Raw genomic sequence first — 17,646 nt, 5'->3', positions numbered from 1 at the left:
GAAATTATATAACTTTTCCAGGGTTGCACAGTGTGTAGCATGTGTGTGCTGCTTGCTCAGTCGTGTCCAACTCTTTGTGACCCCATGGACTGTAGCCCGCCCCAGGCTCCTCTGCCCACGGGATTCTCCAGGCAAGAATACTGGAGTGGGGTGCCATTTCCTTCTCCAGGAGATTTTCCTCAACCCATTCTCCTGAGTCTCTTGCATCGGCAGGCAGATTCTTTACCACTGCGCCACCTGGAGAGCTGCAAAGTATGCAGCACATTTATTTACTTGATTAGGTATACTTAGGAGAAACTGTTGAAGCCAGTCAGCCTTACTGCAGAACCTATGCTCTTAACCACTATTTTAAATTATGAAAACTTTATGAAGATTCATTTGGTAGCAGTCTTCAGATTTTTAGATTTTTCAGTAAGAAAGAAAAAGAAAATTTTCAGTTCATCATTATCATTTTCATATAGTTAATGACCATAATATAATAGTCTTTGTAAGCATAAAAAATTTTCAATCTCTGCCCTTCATGGCCTAATAGTCTAAGAACATATTAAAGATAACTCTTAATGAGAAAAAGAATACCTGTTATAATCCTTTATTTAGGTCAAGCGTAAAGAGAATGTATGAACTAGACCTTCTTAAGCCCAAACTTCACAAATGAATTGAATTTTCTTAATGTGAGAGTTTCTTTTCCTTGCACGTGCTGTTGTCTCCAAATATATCACTTGTTTATGGGATATCATTTACTACGCCCCTCAAGCCCACGTTATTTTGATTTGGGGCAAATGAGCAGACTGATTTTGTTCAACAGCCTAGTGGATTCAGCTTCCTTCTAGTTGAAAGTATGTGTGTGTGTGAAAGTAGCTCAGCTGTGTCCAGCCCTTTGCGACCCCATGGATACACAGTCCATGGAATTCTCCAGGCCAGAATACTGGAGTGGGTAGCCTTTCCCTTCTTCAGGGGATCTTCCCAACCCAGGGATCAAACCCAGGTCTCCCGCATTACAGCCGGATTCCTTACCAGCTGAGCCACCAGGGAAGCCCAGTTGAAAGTATAGACACTAAGAATGTTAAGTCGAAGTACTTGTTTTTCTAATTAACTCTAATGCATTTAAACCAAAATAAAATTGAGAATTTACCTCAGATATCCCCTACTACCCCAGTCAACACACTGTAGCCCTATTTCTAGTGTTTCTTGCTCCTTCCCTTCCTATCTTCCTGTGGGAAATGCTCTGGGGTAGAAAGCAACAAACCAAATAACAGCAGGCAAATAAAATCAGCTTTTTTTCTTCCCTACCCGGAAAGGAAGGAGGGAGCAAGAACTCCACCATCAAAGAGAACCGTGGTTCTTAGGCATGCCATTCTAGAAAGCCCTTGTTCCTTCAGCCCCCTTCCCCGACTCCTCCCAGCTCTGCAGTAATTCCTTAGAGATTATATAGTCTCCACTTTAAATATAAATATATATATAAAACTTGCCCCTGTCTCTTTTTCTCCTCCTCTTGCTTTTTCCCCCTGTTTCCTATAATAAAGTTTCCCATTGGATAACATCCGCTCCCTGATGTATGCCTCGCTCCTATTGGAAGTTCTCAGGGGCTGACGTCACTTAGGAAAGCGAGGGGGCAGGGCGCCCAGATCGGCTTGTCACCACCCAGGCTCCCTAGCCTTTGGCTGGGTGCAACTTCCATTTTAGGCGTTGGATCTGAGCGAAAAAAAAGGGGAGAGAGAGAAAGAAGAGCAGGAAAGATCCTGAAAGGAGGAAGAGGTGGCGAAAAAGCAACTACCTTGCTGGATTTGCCTTTCTCAGCACATTGACGGAGCCTTGGTTTTCTCTCTTAAAGAAGTGGTTTTCCGAAGTCCACGTTTGAGGTGTGTGCCTTTTTAAAAAATATGTGTATAGACGGGTAAAGCAGGATAAGCCAAGTTGAATTTTTGTCTTATGGTAACCGAGGGAATTTGAAAACGAGACGGTCTGTTATGCTGACGGGTGACTTTTAAACAATTGTTAATTTTTTCTTTCTGCTTATTTGGGGGAATTTTGGTATTTTATCGTATTTAAAGCAAAGGAAGATATTCAAGACCCAGAAACAAACTTCTAGGTCTGATATAGGGAGATGAATAGATTCAGAGGGGTGAGAGCTGTTCCATAAATTTACATTTTGGTGTGGTCTTTGATTGTATGTGTTTTTTTCTAGGTTAGGTTAACAAACTTCTGTTTTCAGAGCCCAAACCAAAAGTTGGGTTTTTTTGGCATGTTGTGTGTGGGCTGGGAAAGGAATTTGTCCGGGTCGGAAGCTAGTTATACAGATGGTTCTTCATATGTTTAGAAGTTTTTTTTCTCCCTTTTATCATTAAATTTGTGAAAGTGGAAAGTTGCAGGGAGCTTTGCAGCTTAAATAGTGATATTTTTCCCCTGGAAAGTTTGAACGGCCCAGATCAGTTTCAGCCCTGCTGTTCCTGGGTGGATCCCTCTTTTACTTTTTCAGGTGTGGTGGGTGGGAGCCTCTTTCACCTTCTAGACTTAGCCTCCCTGCTTTGCCTTGTAAAAAAAAACAGATAGATCCTTGGTAACATGATTGCCATCCCCTTCCTTCTAAAACTACCTTTGATGGCAAAGATTTGTGGCGGTATTGTATGTTCAGTCTGCATGTACAATAATGTCTGGTGCCCGTGCTTAAAGGGATAAGGAACCTCTAGCCATGCCTTTTAGCTCACCTGAGTAAAGTAGCACACAAGAGACATTTTCAGCTTTGTGCTCTCTGAAAGAGGCTGGGATTAAAAAAGGTCAGGCTGAAACACTTAATACAGACTCTAGTGTTTAGGGTGCGTTTGCGAAAGAACAGGGGGAATTTTTATTTTTAAACAAATCTGAAAGTTGTTTTTTGGAGGTGCATTTTTGATTTGGTTAACTTGCTGTGAAATCAGAAATCTTTTAAGACCTGAAGGCCCATGGCTGTGCTTTCGTATCTTACGTTTAATCTTAAGATTTGTTTTTGTTTTGCACATACATTCTTGCAAAAATACTAGATAAGCATATAGCCGGCTCCTCGGTAGCTGAAAACTGGATGTTCCCTTCCTTCTGCCTTTGAAAATGCGAATCATCTGCAAAATTATAAGTGCAATAGACATTGCTCTAATTGTAGCAGGATGGTCCTTAATATGTAAGCTGCTATTAGATTTAAACTGGTATGTATCTATAATAATCCTCTGGTTTTGAACCCCCCCACCCCACACCACCCCGCCCCTTAATTCTTTTTAGACTAGACCATTTTCTTGAATTTCTTTTCCAGGACAAGACTATTTCTTGAAAGATGATTTCATTCTTGTGAGGTTGTAGCTTCAGAGGAAACTGAACTTTGTCGCTTTTAATCTAATTTATGCAAGGGCTACAGTAAGATTTTAATGTCTGGATCATCTAATTATAGCAAGTGCAGTTAAAAAGAAAGAGAAAGGACAATGTGTATATTTTGCTGGGCTGTAGTTATATCATTTCCAAATTTTCGAATGCTCCCTTCAGCCTTGACTGCAGCCTAGGGGGGTTTCTTGGTGGATCTTTGGAGAATTGGTCGTGTTGCTGCCAGAGTGTCCGTTTCCCACTCAGCCTTTAGGGGGAGGGATGAGGGAGTCTGAGCGAGTACAAAGGCAGTTTGAAAACAGGTTCTGGGTGGCTGAGTGGTGGTGGTTTGGGTCCAGCTTTAAACACTGGGCTTTGTATCACTGCAGTGAGCATCCTGGTTGTAAAGCGTCCAGGACTATTTCCACGAACTGAGGCATTGTTTTGACTGGTGTGTGCTGTTAGAGCCTTTTGAATGATAAGATGGAAGATTCGTCTTTTACCTCACCTCTGCTAGTTCTTCCAGGAAATAGAGGAAGAGTGTGAATAAGTAAATCTTTTATTTTTTGTTTTGCTCCTCATTTTGGTTTGGGGGTAGAAAATGACAAGTAAGTATGAGTTCTGCAGATTTTCCTTTCCTTGTTTGACTCCTCTGTGCTGTTGGTTTCTTTGTTATATGACTAAGGTATGGTCTGTGTTCCAGGTAGGGGCCTCCTTTGGGTGTCTAGAGTCTTAATTCCTTTCTTAGGGTTCACTTATGGAAAGTCAAGGGGGTTAGAACACGTTCTTTCAGCTAGGATAAAAATGGGGACTGTTGGAAATCTTAAAAAGAAGCTCTGAGTAATTGCAATTTCAGCCTTGGGTTTATGAGGTAGATGATCTCTAGAGATGAGTGAGAGAGGATGGATGAAAATAAATTAAGCATAGATCATTATTCAGTTGGAATACCAAAGTGATTAGCTCGGTGTAATTCACTGCTTTCTGCTTTGGTACCTGGTGCCCCTGTTCCTAAGTGCCAGCCCTCCCTTTCCCGCCCCCACCTTGTTTACTCAGCGAGTGCTAACCATTTTGCCTGAACTATTTACTTAATTTCCTACAGTAACTTTCTGTTTGTTGTTTTTTGGTTTATTTTTTTGTTTTTAAAGGAATTTGAGCCTCAGAGAACCTGAGGTTTGCTGAAAATTTCAGTGCTTGTAAGTGACCAAGGCCAGGATTAAACCCTGTTCTGACTATATAAAGTTAGTGGATTTAACCGCTAAAACACTGCCGTTCTCCAGAGAGAATAGAAACAAGAGCCAGTACTAAACTGAGCCCTTGCAAGAGGCAGGAGTGCTTCATCCTGAGGAAGGTCAGTGCTTGCTTAGAGTTACTGCATGCTCCGAGGGAGAGTAGTGTATGTAAAAAATCCATTTTCCATAAAGCTGTAAGGAGCTAGATATGTTAGAATGGATATTATCTCAACTTTATTACAGGGATCTTTCCATATGCACACCATTACTGTCCTGTAATTCTTAAACCTACTGGAAATGCCTCAAACTTTATTTGATTGTCAGTGAAATTTCTTCCAGAGAATTTTCTGACTTGGGTTTGGAATGAATTGCCAATTTGCAGGGAGAGGTTTGTAGCAGGTAGTTCAAATAATGTTTATCATACTGTATTACAATTGTCTGTGTTTTTTTTTTTTTTTTGTCTTTTCCCCTATACTGACCTGCTTGAGTGTAGATACTGTCTTACCTCTGTATCCCCTTAGCACCTGTCTTAGTGTCTGGGATATATTGAGTGAAGTGAAGTCGCTCAGTCATGTCCTACTCTGCGACCCCATGGACTGTAGCCTATCAGGGTTCTCCCTCCATGGGATTCTCTAGGCAAGATTACTGGAGTGGGTTGCCATTTCCTTCTCCAGGGGATCTTCCCGACCCAGGGATCGAACCCGGGTCTCCCGCATTCCAGGCAGACGCTTTACCATCTGAGCCACCAGGGAAGCCCTGGTGATATATTGAGGTGCTCAGTAAATCTTGGTTAAATAAGGCACGATGGGAATCAGTGAGGGACTTTTGTGGGGAAGGCTGAAAGGAAGTTGAGATGGAAAGAAATTCAACAAAGATTAATAAAATTGCAATGTGATTTTGAAATTTAGTCTGTAGTTTTAACTTTTTATACATTACCTACCTTCCATTTTTAAATACAGTTTTTAGAAAGAATTGAAGGTTTAAAATTTGAATTTTTCTTTAATCCTGTTTCTTTTCTGGGCAAGCAGTACAAATAATAGTGTAAATAGTTAAGAATCCTAGTCAGTTCATTTCATATTATAGGCAGCTGTTAACTTCAGCCACTGAAACCTTATAGGTAACCATTTTCTAGAGGGGAGGAACTGGTTACCCAGAACATATTAGGGCAGCAGCAGGGAAGTATTGCTTTCAGCTGTGTTGGAAGTAAATGGTTTTTATACTTGTTAATAAAAACATAAAAAGCTTGAAATGATAGTTTGAACATTAGTGCTTCAAAGAAAGTATGTTTGGACATCATTATATATATATATTTTTTTGTCACTGCTTTCACTGTGAAACTAGGAGATTTTGTTCACAAAGTGTATTGGAAAGTTTATGAGTTTAAGAACCCAAATTAATTTTCTGGGAAATTAGGAATAATAGTAATGAGAAATTTGCCTAAAGGAGTGAGCCATAGGTCATTACTATGTGATTTCATGTTCTCTTTCCTTGCAAAAGGGGTTAAATGCTGTGAGACGCTGAAATAGGGATTGCTCTGCCTAAATGCAGCTGCCTCCAAGGTTTGTAATAGAGGGCATTGATATCTCCTGGCAGGGAGATTTTAAAGGCGGGGAAGAACGACTGTTCAGTTACAACTATCCAGTGGGATATGAAGGTATGGATTGATTTGTATTTAGTTTTATTGTATAATGTATTTTTGGAAGTAACCGCCCCCCACCCCCCATTCTACTTGGAATTGCATGTTATTGATTATTAAATGTGGACCCTGTTCTCAATACTTAATATTTATTATTCTGGTTCAGGGACAGTATTTTCCATTTTAAGGCCATTTTCCTCTCCAGTGAGTCCTTAAACCTGATTGGAATGATGTGGGCATTTAGATTAGGCATGTAGTGGGGACATTATAAAGATCAAGAGTTTTCTTTTCTCAAAGTCTTCTCTGATGGCCTACAGGTAATTTGGTCACAAAACATGACCCATTTTGGATGATAAAACTTATTTTGAAAACATTTCAGACTTTCAGAAAAATTGGAAGAGGAGTACAATAACTCCTGTATATCCTTCATTCACCTTAACACCAGTTGTTAAAATTTTGCCATAAATGCTTTATTATTCTGTATTTTTTGATCAATATGCTGCCAAACTGGGAATTTCCAATCTAAATGTGCCACAAATATAGAAGCAGGGCAGCTCTGCATGCTAAGAGCGTGGATGCTGGAGCTGGACTGCTGCTGCTGCTGCTAAGTCGCTTCAGTCGTGTCTGACTCTGTGCGACCCCATAGACGGGTACCTGTGTTCAAATCTTCTACCACTTAACTAGCTAAGTAGCCCTGGGAAGATTGTTTAATTGCTCTATGCCTCGATCTCCTTGTATGTGAAATGAGGACAATGATATTAACTATCGCATAGGATTGTTGTGATGATGAAGTGACTTAATACATGCGAAATTCATAGGCTGTTGTCTGGCTCTTGGGAACACCTCGTTTTTCTTATTAGAATGGATACTTTGAATGAATTCAAACATCATTTGTCTCACTAAGTTTCCTTTAAGGTGTCTTAAGACCTGAGACTCTGTGGTGGATATAGATGCTTTTATTATGGAATAAATGGGTATCCTGGATGAATAGGCTTTTCTTTCTTTTTTTTTAAATAGACAAAAAGTGCCTTTAGCGATAGGCAAGTTTAAGTTGTGGAGGCAGGGTTGTCCAAAATACGGGTGCTGTGGGAATGGATAGCTCTTAATAAATTGAGGCGTGAGTGAGGGAAGAGAAGCTGGTGGCAGCCAAAGCTGCAAATTTCTTAGGAGATTTGGATACTTCAGGGGGAAAAAACAGCAATACAATTTCTCCCATCTTTTTGTATCTACAGGAGACAGAACTCAAGCATCCAAGGATAAACTTCCTTTAATTTTGGTAGAGAGTGGATTGAAAAAGCTTTGTTTGGGTTTATTATTCTTAATTTCGGACCAGTTTCTTTCCCTTGATGTCTCACTTGTCCAACCAGGATTTTGTAGGATAACGTTAGTTTTGAATGTACAGGAAGCAATTGCACAGCCATGAAGGTGGTTTTTTTTTACTGTCTTCTCTTGAAATAAACCTCACTTTTTAATGTTAAGGAAACATCATTTTCTATTTCCAACCCTTATTTATGGGACATTTGCAAAACTGAGACACGTAGAGATTTTGAGTTCATCAGTGCTTCCTGTGAGAAGTGTGCTTCTGTGAAAGTGATCTGTCTGCTCTTATATGTGGAAAACTAAACTGTGGCCTGTGGGAAATACATATGTGTTAACTGCAGCCTTGTCTGGAAGCTTTTGGTTTCTTCCAGCCTAAGTTTTTCCTTCCCTCATACCAAATAACCCATGAAACTAGTGTTCTGGAAAGTCTTTACGCTTCGTTTCTGTTGGCTCTCTATAGCTCCCTATCGTGACTTCTCCTGACCCCACAGGGGTTCATTTCTGACTGTGCTGGGTCTTGGCTGCAGTGTGTGGGCTTCTCTGCTTGCGACAGAGCGAGCTGGGGGCTGCTCTAGTTGCGGTGTGTGGACTTCTCAATATGCGGCTTCCCTTGTGGGACCGTGGAGCCCATGGGCTCCGTGGTTGCGGCTTAGTTGCCCCTCGGCCTGTGAGACCTTCCCGGACCAGGGATCAGACAGACCTGTGTCCCCTGCGTTGGCAGATAGATTCTTACTCACTGCGCACCAGAGAAGTCCTCTGTGGTTTTTTAAACCCACATTTCCCTCTACTGATTCTCCTGTTTCTCCTTTTCGTTCGCTTTCCTCTTTTTATTTGGTGTCTCCTTTACCTTTTTGCCTCCCCTATCTTTTTCCCCTTAGGTTGGTGGTCTTCATGGGCATCACTTTGCCTCACTAACACTTAGTATGAAAGAAATTTCTAATTCTTAAAATAGAATAAATTGTACTCATGTGGTGAAGGTTCGAGTATTAGGATACTGAATTTGGTTATTTCAGTTAGGTCTATATTAGGATTAATTGTTATGATTCAAGAAGACTGAGTTCTAATTCAGATTAAGGTCCCCCCCCATTTTCAAATATCACCCACATTTACTAATTAATTACTCATTTTTTATTCAGTAGAGCAGAAGATTCTTACTTTTCCCGGAGTAAAAGTAAGTCACTTATGGGATATTTATCAGTTTCGTGTGTGTTTCCCATGTTGCTCAACACTGAATGCGGTCGTGTATTGGGAGGTCTCTTTGTGGAGTAAAGATATTTGTTTTAGGGAGCTTATATTTGAAAAACCCAAAATGTATTCTGGTGGTTGAGGATATAAGGCATTGTTATAGAAACTAGGTCAACTTTTCAGTACTTTTATCAAAGCACCTACAGTTTCCATTTCATTGCAAATGAAGGAAATCTCGTTCAAATAAAGTAGCTGGTGTAATCTGATTTCTTTTCACTGTTTCTTTGTTGGGACGGGGGAAGTTCTGTAACCTCTCTTCTGTTTAGTTCTCTGTTGGCTGCTTTGTAAACCAGGGAAGAATTGGCCATTGAATGTCTACCTTGCTGAAGGTCAGCCAAATCTGCAGGTAAGACTACTTGAGACCCCCATTGATGGGCCTAACGTCACAATTAGAAAAAAATATGTAGAAAGAAAAATGAAATAATGTTGATTTACTTTTCCAAAGTTTAATTTTTTGCTTTTACTGAAAAAGTTAAACATCTTCCTTTGAAAGAGATCCGAGAGCCTGCTGTGCACCCACTGGGACTCACGGAGCTCACATTCCAGCTGGAGGAAGATAGGCATTAAGTGAGCAAGTAAATACACAGTAAGTCAGAGTATGATAGCACTATTGAGGAACAAAATAAAGCCAAATATGTGGAGTGGTGAATAGCAAGTGCAAGGGCAGGAGTGAGCTTGTTTAATACGGAGCAGTTAGGGGGGGCCTCACTTACAAATTATGTTTGAAAGAGACTTAAAAGAAATCGGAATGTGGAGAAGGAAATGGCAGTCCACTCCAGTATTCTTGCCTGGAGAATCCCATGGACAGAGGAGCCTGGTGGGCTACAGTCCATGGGGTCACAAAGGTCAGATACGACTTAGTGACTAAAGCACCACCCCCACCAGTAACAGCTTGCAGACGAGCTCGTCCAGTAATACTGACTGATCTAAGGTCCTTCTGAATTTCAGCGCTCCACACAGTCCTTCCTTTGAGAAGGAAAAAAAACTTACTCTTCTTAGTCCTCTCACTACATTATTACTATATTAGCATATTTAAATACTTCATTGAAATATGACTGAAATAAACTACACATATTTAAAGTGTACAGTCTGAGCAGTTTTGACATATACATACCCAGGAAAGCTTCTGGAGTAGGAAATGGCAACCCACTCCAGTATTCTTGCCTGGGAAATACGACAGGTAGAGGAACCTGGTGGGCTACAGTCCACAGGGCTGCAAAGAGTCGGAGACGACAGAGCACGTGAGCACAGGAAAGCATCACATCAATTAAGATGGTGAGCAACCAACCATTCCTGAAAGTGTCATCCTATTTCATTGTAATCCTTACTTCTTGCCCACTTTGCTCCTAGACAACCACTGATCTACTTCCTGCCACTATAGATTAGTTCACATTTTCCAAAATTTAAATAGAATCATAGCATGTTCTTTTTTGTGTGTAATCTGGCTTCTTTTATTATGATTTTGAGTTCATCCATATTACAACATTTATCAGTAGTTGATTTCCATTTTATTTTTGAGAACTATTCTATTGTAGAATTCCACCATCATTTGTTTATCTGTTCACCTGTTAATGGATATTTTCGTTGTTTGCAATTTTTGGCTATTAAAATACACAGAATGCTGTAAAAAAAAAAAAAAAAAGGAAAAAGAAATCGGAATGAAGTCACACAGATAAGGGTACAAAGTGCAAAGGCCCTGACAGACTGGTTGTTACTAGCAGGCAAGAGAGATGGGGCGGCAAGCGCATTCAGAGGCCGGTGAGTGTGCTTGTGTCGGGAGGCCGTGTGGGCTCCTGCACTGCGCAGCGCAGGGCAGTCTCCTCGCCGCAGACCCCAAAGACCACAGCTGAGAGCGAGTTTTGTGTGTGCTTTACAAGGAGCTGAGGCAACACCTGGCCCAGCCTCCATCTTTGTCCCATTGCAGAATAGTCAGCACGAAATCGCAAAGTAGCAGAATCTGCATAGGTGGATGACCCTTGTCTTGGAGAATGATAAAAGTAATGCAGAACAAGCTTGTGTGTGTGTGGAAACTGAGATCAAATTTTTATTCCCTAGAGAAATCTGTTTCTCCACCAACTGATCTACAGAGTCAAATTTCTATGAACAGTAGAAGTGACAGCCTTCTTTTTGAGTACATTGAGTTTTTTTTTTTTTTTTTTTAGTACATTTGTTGATTTGGCTTATGACCAAATATTATGCCTACCCCACTTATTTGCTGCTTTTTGTTTTGCTCATTGAACCAAAAGTTCCTGCTTCCTCACAGCCCTAATCATTGAGATTAAATAGCTTGAGGGTCCATTTTATAGGTCACCGTATCCATATTACTGTCTTGCACATCGGGGGGTGTGATCAATCCTGATAACTAACTGTATGTCTGTTTTCCCTTTTTATGTATTGATACGTTTAAGCAGTAATGGTGTTAAAACATAGGCTGAACCCCTTGGCCTGGTTGGCTTTGGTGGGATTGAAGAAGCACTAGCTGTGCAGTGGTCGATGTTCTGTGGCACCCCCATAATGGAAAGTAAAAGCATAGTGATTCCCAGAGGAGTCTGTCTCGAATCACCCATTCTTTCTTTCTCTTGCAAGATTTCTTGTTTTGCTAGTCTGTCCTTTAGTGAAAGAGTGTCTCTGTCTCTTTCTGGGTCTCTCTCTCAGTTTGGGGTTTAACCCTAGAGCTTGACCTGGTTACCCTCTATTCTTCCCTTTAATTATACCTATCTAGTTGTCATTCTGTTACCTAATATCCTTGGGAGATGCCCTCAATCAGAAAACTTTTTTTCCCTCCTGTCCCCTTCTCCTTTGGTCAGATAACTGTATCATCTTGCAGGAAATACTCTCGGCAATCAGATTCTCCAAATTTTGGAGTTGCTTAAATCACTGCTTTACAGATGTTTATAGTTGTCTTGAAAGTAAGTCTTTTGATGCCATTCTTCTTTCCTAAGTCTCTGGTGACATGCTTCCTTGTGGAAATACTCCTCTTTATGCTCCTTCTAAAAACATCTTACTATTCACTTGCTATTCAAAGCAGAAGTTAAAGTGACTTACTTGGATAAGTGTCAGCGGTAACACGTGAATCCAGAGTTTCTGGTGTTTCTATTATATTGTCAACTGGGCTAAAATTATCTAGGGTCTTGAATGTTAGATTTAAGACTTCGGACTTCTTTTGGGATGGAATGTGGAACCAATTTTAGGAAATGTGGTATAGCTCTTTGTTCCTTGGAGGAAAGTTAAACTGAGTCATTTAAAACAATAATTGGGTTTTCCAATCTGCAGTGTAAATAGGGATATCCTCCACTGTAGCAACTCAGGATTCCAAAGAAGTGAGATAGTTCTTCCTTTTAGGTTCTGAGCCTGGAATGTAGCATTTAGTATTGTATCATTCTGGCCATCTATATATTTAATTCCATACTTTCAAAGAAACTTTAATCCAAACTGAATAACGAGCTGTCTGATGAACAGTAAAGCAGGTCTGAATAATGTATTTTATAACCAGTGTCCTTTTTGAGAGAGGAATGTGGTGGGCAGAGGGTTGTCAGGGTTAGGCCAGGATGGTGGTTCCCAGCAGCTGTCAGAACCGCTTTGAGAGCTTTTCACAAAGATGAATTCTGAGGCACCTATATAGTAAGGTGTGAGGACTGGGGATGTAGATTTGGGAGATATTTCTAAAAACAGCTTCCCAGGTGATTCTGATCACTCAGGTTTGAGGACAACAAAATCGGAACTTTTGAGTTAAGCTACAGATCTGTATGATTTCTCAGATGGGTGGTGACTTAGTATGAGAAATAGAGGAGACTAGTTCATGGTGTCAGTGGGTAGTTGGAAGCTTTCTACTCTGTATCCCGTGTTGTTTGAAATAAATGACTGATGTCACTGTCGGATTTGGGGATTCTGCCAGCGCTTAGTATGGGGTGGAGGACTTGCCTCTTAGGGGGAAGGGAGACTTAGACCACATCTCCATTTCCCATCTCCATTTTGAAATTGTGGAACAACTTCAGGAGAGGATGCTAGCATTGAAACTCAGCTGGACAATTTGTTTAAAACTCAGCAGGAAGGGCCAATGTTACTTCCTGTCTGAAAAGGAAGTGCGGGCTTCCTTCCCTTCCTCCTTGGCTAATGCTGGCCCGCTTAGAATATGGCTGGGGGAGGGGCTGGTCACAGTAGGGCTTTAACTGGCTATTGTGCCTGGGGAGGTCAGGTCATATCAGTGTGGAAGAGCAGAAGCATTTGTTCCCTTCTTAAAACCCGGAGATGGATGCTGTGTGGACTGCTTTCTACTTGAGATTATCTAATAGCTTTGTGCTGCGTTTGCTGTTGCAGTCCAGGAAGCCTTCCAGTCTCCAAGACATTATTTTACATTAAACCTTATACCTCCCCTGTATTCCCTGACATTTGAAAATAGATCAAGGAGGGAAGAAACTGAAATCCATTTGATACTGAGGGGTAGGTTGTGGAAAGGAGAGCATAAATGGGCAGAGGGGAGTGGATGACAGAAGTTTCGTATTTTTAAATTGAGCCAAGAAAGCATTCCTTCTAAGTGGGGCCAGTTGGCACTCTCCCTGCTATTTTAGTTCTGGCTTCTCCTTCCTACTGGCCAGTCAATTGTATTAAGTGTTTGATGTGAGTTTGAACTGTGGTCTCTGGGGCTGGGGGGAGGGAGGGTGGGGGAAACAGCTGGTGCCTTCATCAAGCTATCTCCATTATGCTTCTTTTCAGGGTGTTAGGGGGAGGGTGGTAGAGGAATTGGGTGTGTGTTAGCAGAGTCCTAGCAACTCTCAGTAGTGGGATTGGATCCTTGGGCACTTTTAATGCTATGTGGGATGTTGGCTAGTTGGAATGTAGCAAAACCTTTTCCCAATCACATTCTTTCCTCTGCCTCACCTCCTTCCAATTCTTTCAGCTTTGGGCTGACGGGGAGAGAAAGGGGTATGTGTGAAGTTACATAGCAAAACAGATTCATACTTTCCCAACCGTTTAGTATTCAGCTTAAGTCTTGGTCCCTTCCATTGACTTTCTCCTTACTTCTTTGTTGTTTCTTTGGTTGGGTTTTCTGACTGTCTGCAAACAGCCAGAGATAGGACAGGAGTAGAAGCGGGGCCTTCGGTGAAGTTGTGCTGAACTGCGATCAGTTGGCTATACTGGTCTGCTTCCCTCCCTCACATTGTGGGGTGACTGTATTTCTGAGTCAGCATGCATTTTCTGTCTCACCTGCTCAATTTGAGGCAGAGAACTTGCTGAGTATCCCTTTGGAGTAACAGCAACATTGATACTGGTGTGTCCGGTTCTCTGTCTGGGGTGTGTGTTTTTTTAAGTATCTTAAAAAAAAGATATCTTAAACTCTCCTACTGTGCTGTTTTATCTGCTTTTGGTATAACCATCTCCCACGAATATATTTGGCCTGGAGTATGAAGGAAGGAGAATTGGGTAAGAATACTAACTTTTAAATTAATACAAATGTTTAAAGTTATTCCTGAGTTGGTTTGATTCAGCGCTGTGTAAGAGATTTTAAACTGTGTGCCTCAGCGATAGAGCTTGCAGTGGCAAGGCTCTGTCTGGTCTGAAATACAGGGTGAATATGGCTAAATATTCTTTTTTCTGTCCAGTCCTAGAATGACTTGATTATTGTGTCTATACCTGCCCCACCTCCTTGTATCTGGTTATATCATAGCCAGATATGGAATAATTCATTCTAATTGTGCTGTTTTAGACTTATCTCTTTTTGCATCAACATGTACCATCCAAATCAGGTTTCCGCATAAGGAGCTTCTAGCAGAGCCAAGAAGGAGAAAGGAAGGGGAGAAGATGAGAAATAACTGTGTATTACTCACTCGTTAATTGCCTGGAATATCCCCCTGGTTTGAGAGCTCTGCGCCCTAAACCTTGTGCTGTGCTTTACGCAAGGGGAATTGAGCCCTGGGGGCAAAGGGTGTTACTTTGGATTTCAAGAATCTGGTTAATAGGGCTTGACTTCTTTCTGCATCTTTGCTTCTGGAGTTTAGGGCTAACACCCAATGGGCTTGTATAAGACAATACAAAAATGTATCGTTTATCCCGTTCTTGGTATGAGCTGAGGGCTCTTATAGGGAGGGAGGTTTTCCTTCCTGATGAGGTGCCAAACCTACATACAGCCCCTGACCCACCCCAGGGGCAGCAGTGAGCAGGAGAAGCCGAGTCCGTAGTGGTGACCTTTCTTGCTGCAAGAACTACTGTGCAGCCCCTAGGAGACCTCCCTTCTCTCCCTGGGGAAATAGAGAACTTTGCTCCTGGCATCTGCTGGTGCCTGTTCCGCCTCTACACAGGGTGGAGTCTGCTGTGTTTTGTTTGTTCTCTGTGGGGCCTTTTAGAAAGCAGCTTTAGCTTGTGGCGAAGAGTTTGAAAGACTTTAAACAGTAGAAATGGGTGATAGAGAGCAGGATAGAGATGTGTCCGAAGTCGTTTTCCCAGGCGCGCGTATTCTTTTGACTGAATGCGGATTGATGATCAGGTTGCCATAATGAAGCTTTCTGTGGGATTTATCACATACAGCTGAGCTAACACCAGCAGCAGCTTTAAAATCCCCAGTCCCCCAGGTGAAGAAACTAGCCAAGAAGGAGCCTTGAAAATCGCCCCAGCCCCTCTGAGCCCTTAGGTCCTCACACAGGATCTTTCCGCCGATGCTGAAAGGCCCGAGCTTTGTCCCCTGTAGCTTGGGGCAGGGAGGAGGGTTGTTTTCCCTGAACATGATAAGGAGCTGCGCGGGGCAGAGTGGGAGCTCGGGCTGGCGATTGGTAGACAGGATGCCCTGGAATGCGGTTGGCTTGCAGCCCAGAATCCAGCACTTTGTATTTGTTTGTTTCTGGGAGACTGTGGTCTGGTGCTACTGTGACAGGAAGTGGGGAAGCTGGGAGTGGGGGAGCCGAGAGGGGCGATGTCTTTGTGGTTCTCCTGTGAAATCTCTTTGTCCCTGGAGAGCCGCTCCGCTGCCGGGCTCTACTGAGAAGAGAGAGCCTTTGTGTGTCTAGTGGGTCTCGGGGCAGCGAGCTTCTCCAAGGGCCGGGGAGCGCAAGTTGTGACTGTGGCCTTTTGCGTTCAGCACTCGCGTTAAGTAAATGGCTACCGTCTCTTAATATTGGGATCTCGCTGACTTTTTAATGTGTGCTGCTACTATTTATAGATCTCTCGGATTTAATTAAGGAAGGAATATTAGAAGGAGGTAGATGTTTATTTTATGTTATTCACGGTATATATTGCAGATCTGTTGAGTCTGAAAAGGATAGAAACAGGCAATTCCTTTTTTAAAATATAAATTTATTTATCTTAATTGGAGGCTAATTACTTTACAATATTGTAGTGGTTTTGCCATACATTGACATGAGTCAATGTGTCCCCCATCCTGAACCCCCCTCCCACCTCCCTCCCCATCCCATCCCTCTGGGTCATCCCAGTGCACCAGCCCCGAGCACCCTGTCTCATGCATCGTAGAAAGGGGCAATTCCAATGGATGCCTTAGTCCATACGGAGCTGGAGAAACCTACTTCTTAAAAAAAAATTATCTTTGTATTTATTCATTTCACTGTGCCAGTGAATGGGGGATCCATTTCCTCTGACCAGGGCTCGAACCTGGGCTGCCTGCATCAGGAGCGTGATGCCTTTACCACTGGACCACCAAGGGAAGCGCCCGCCCGCGCCCCCGTTTCTCAGTATTGAGAGGTGCTGGCAGTTCCCTGGCTCCAGTGGGCTGCGGTTGGTCGATGTCAGGGATTCCCCCTCCGTCTAGACTGAACCAGCACCTGTAGCGCCCCCACCCCTTCCCACTCCCAGCTCCCCTTGTTTTGTGTTTTCCCTGCCCTCCATTCCAGCTGTGAATCAGGCATCTCTTCTCAACTTGTGGATTGGGTGGCTGAGTCTTCAACTTCTTGCGGAGCTGGCTCGTCCCTGAGGACGCACACAAGCGGCCTTTGATTACCCTGGAGGACAGCTGCCCTAGAGGCAGATTGCTGGCATACCACTAGAACAGTCCCTCCCCTCTGTTCTGACGCTGCCTAGCACAGTCTTCCCTACTTCTAGTTCCTTCTGTTTTCTATCCCACCTCCAATCTCTGCTATTGGTTTAGTGAGGTGTCACATTAAAAATGGTAGTAGGGATATTTGTGATTAGATTTTCTTTCTTGCGCGCTGCTTAGAGAATGTGGCAAGTAGCCAGATTTCAATAGCAGGCCTTTCAGGGTAAAAGTAGGTGATTTTATACAAAGTAATACTTCTTTTGTCTCTCTTAGCTTTTCTCCTGAGTTCTTGTTCCTTTTAAAATGAGAAATCTAAGGTATTTCAATTCTGGCTATTCTTCTCCAGAACTGAGTAAGGTCTTGCTCTTTAAAATGAAGGTAGTGCCCAAAGGTCTAGATGCTTCCGCCTCATCCTCTGTCACCACCCCTCCATCCCCCCACCCAAAAGTTACTTTTGGTCACCTTCTGAATTTGAATTAGAATGACTTTTAACCCCAAGAAACATAGAAAGTTCATATTCACTCAGTCTTTCAAGTTTCTGCCACTCACTAGTTGTGTTGACCTTGGGCAGGAATCCTTCTGATGTGCAAGTTTATTCGTCTACAGAAGGGGCCAACGCTACCTCAGGTTGTTGGGAGCAGTGTGTGTGTGTTTTTATAGGCAGAGGTCAGTAATTAATAACTCACAAATACTGTCCCCTATAAGGTCAGATTTTCTTCTTTTAGAGCGAAACATTTCCTTCAGCCATCTGCCCTGTGGCTGAAATAGGACCTTCACACCTCGTGATGTCTTCATAGACTCACACTTGTCTCTCTGTTGCTTGTGTCAAAAGAGGCGTACCCTAAACCTAATGGAACCGGTGTCTTGTTGCTCATTTTAGGGCTCAGGGCTTTCTGAGGAAGCTGGACTGTAGA

At 42.4% G+C, this 17,646-nt stretch overlaps 1 protein-coding gene across 14 annotated transcripts in view; it reads left to right on the top strand.

The window, feature by feature from the left end:
* The first annotated feature begins 1,528 nt into the window (after positions 1 to 1,528).
* CTNND1 (catenin delta 1) overlaps positions 1,529 to 17,646 on the top strand; it is a 47,254-nt gene continuing 31,136 nt past the window's right edge. For 2 of the 14 annotated variants that reach the window (XM_044929090.2, XM_025266016.3), the window contains exon 1: positions 1,545 to 1,859. The gene's annotated coding sequence lies outside the window, so the exon portion shown is untranslated. Of the gene's footprint in view, positions 1,860 to 9,020; positions 9,101 to 14,222; positions 15,831 to 17,646 lie in introns of those variants that run through there. The other 12 variants (XM_044929086.2, XM_006054036.4, XM_044929083.2 and 9 more) reach the window with 11 other exon arrangements.

Source organism: Bubalus bubalis, chromosome 16 (assembly GCF_019923935.1).
Source record: "Bubalus bubalis isolate 160015118507 breed Murrah chromosome 16, NDDB_SH_1, whole genome shotgun sequence".
In the NCBI taxonomy this organism is placed as follows: Eukaryota; Metazoa; Chordata; class Mammalia; order Artiodactyla; family Bovidae; genus Bubalus; species Bubalus bubalis.
The sequence above is the reverse complement of the archived record's forward strand: the minus strand, read 5'-3'. Positions and strand labels throughout refer to the sequence as shown.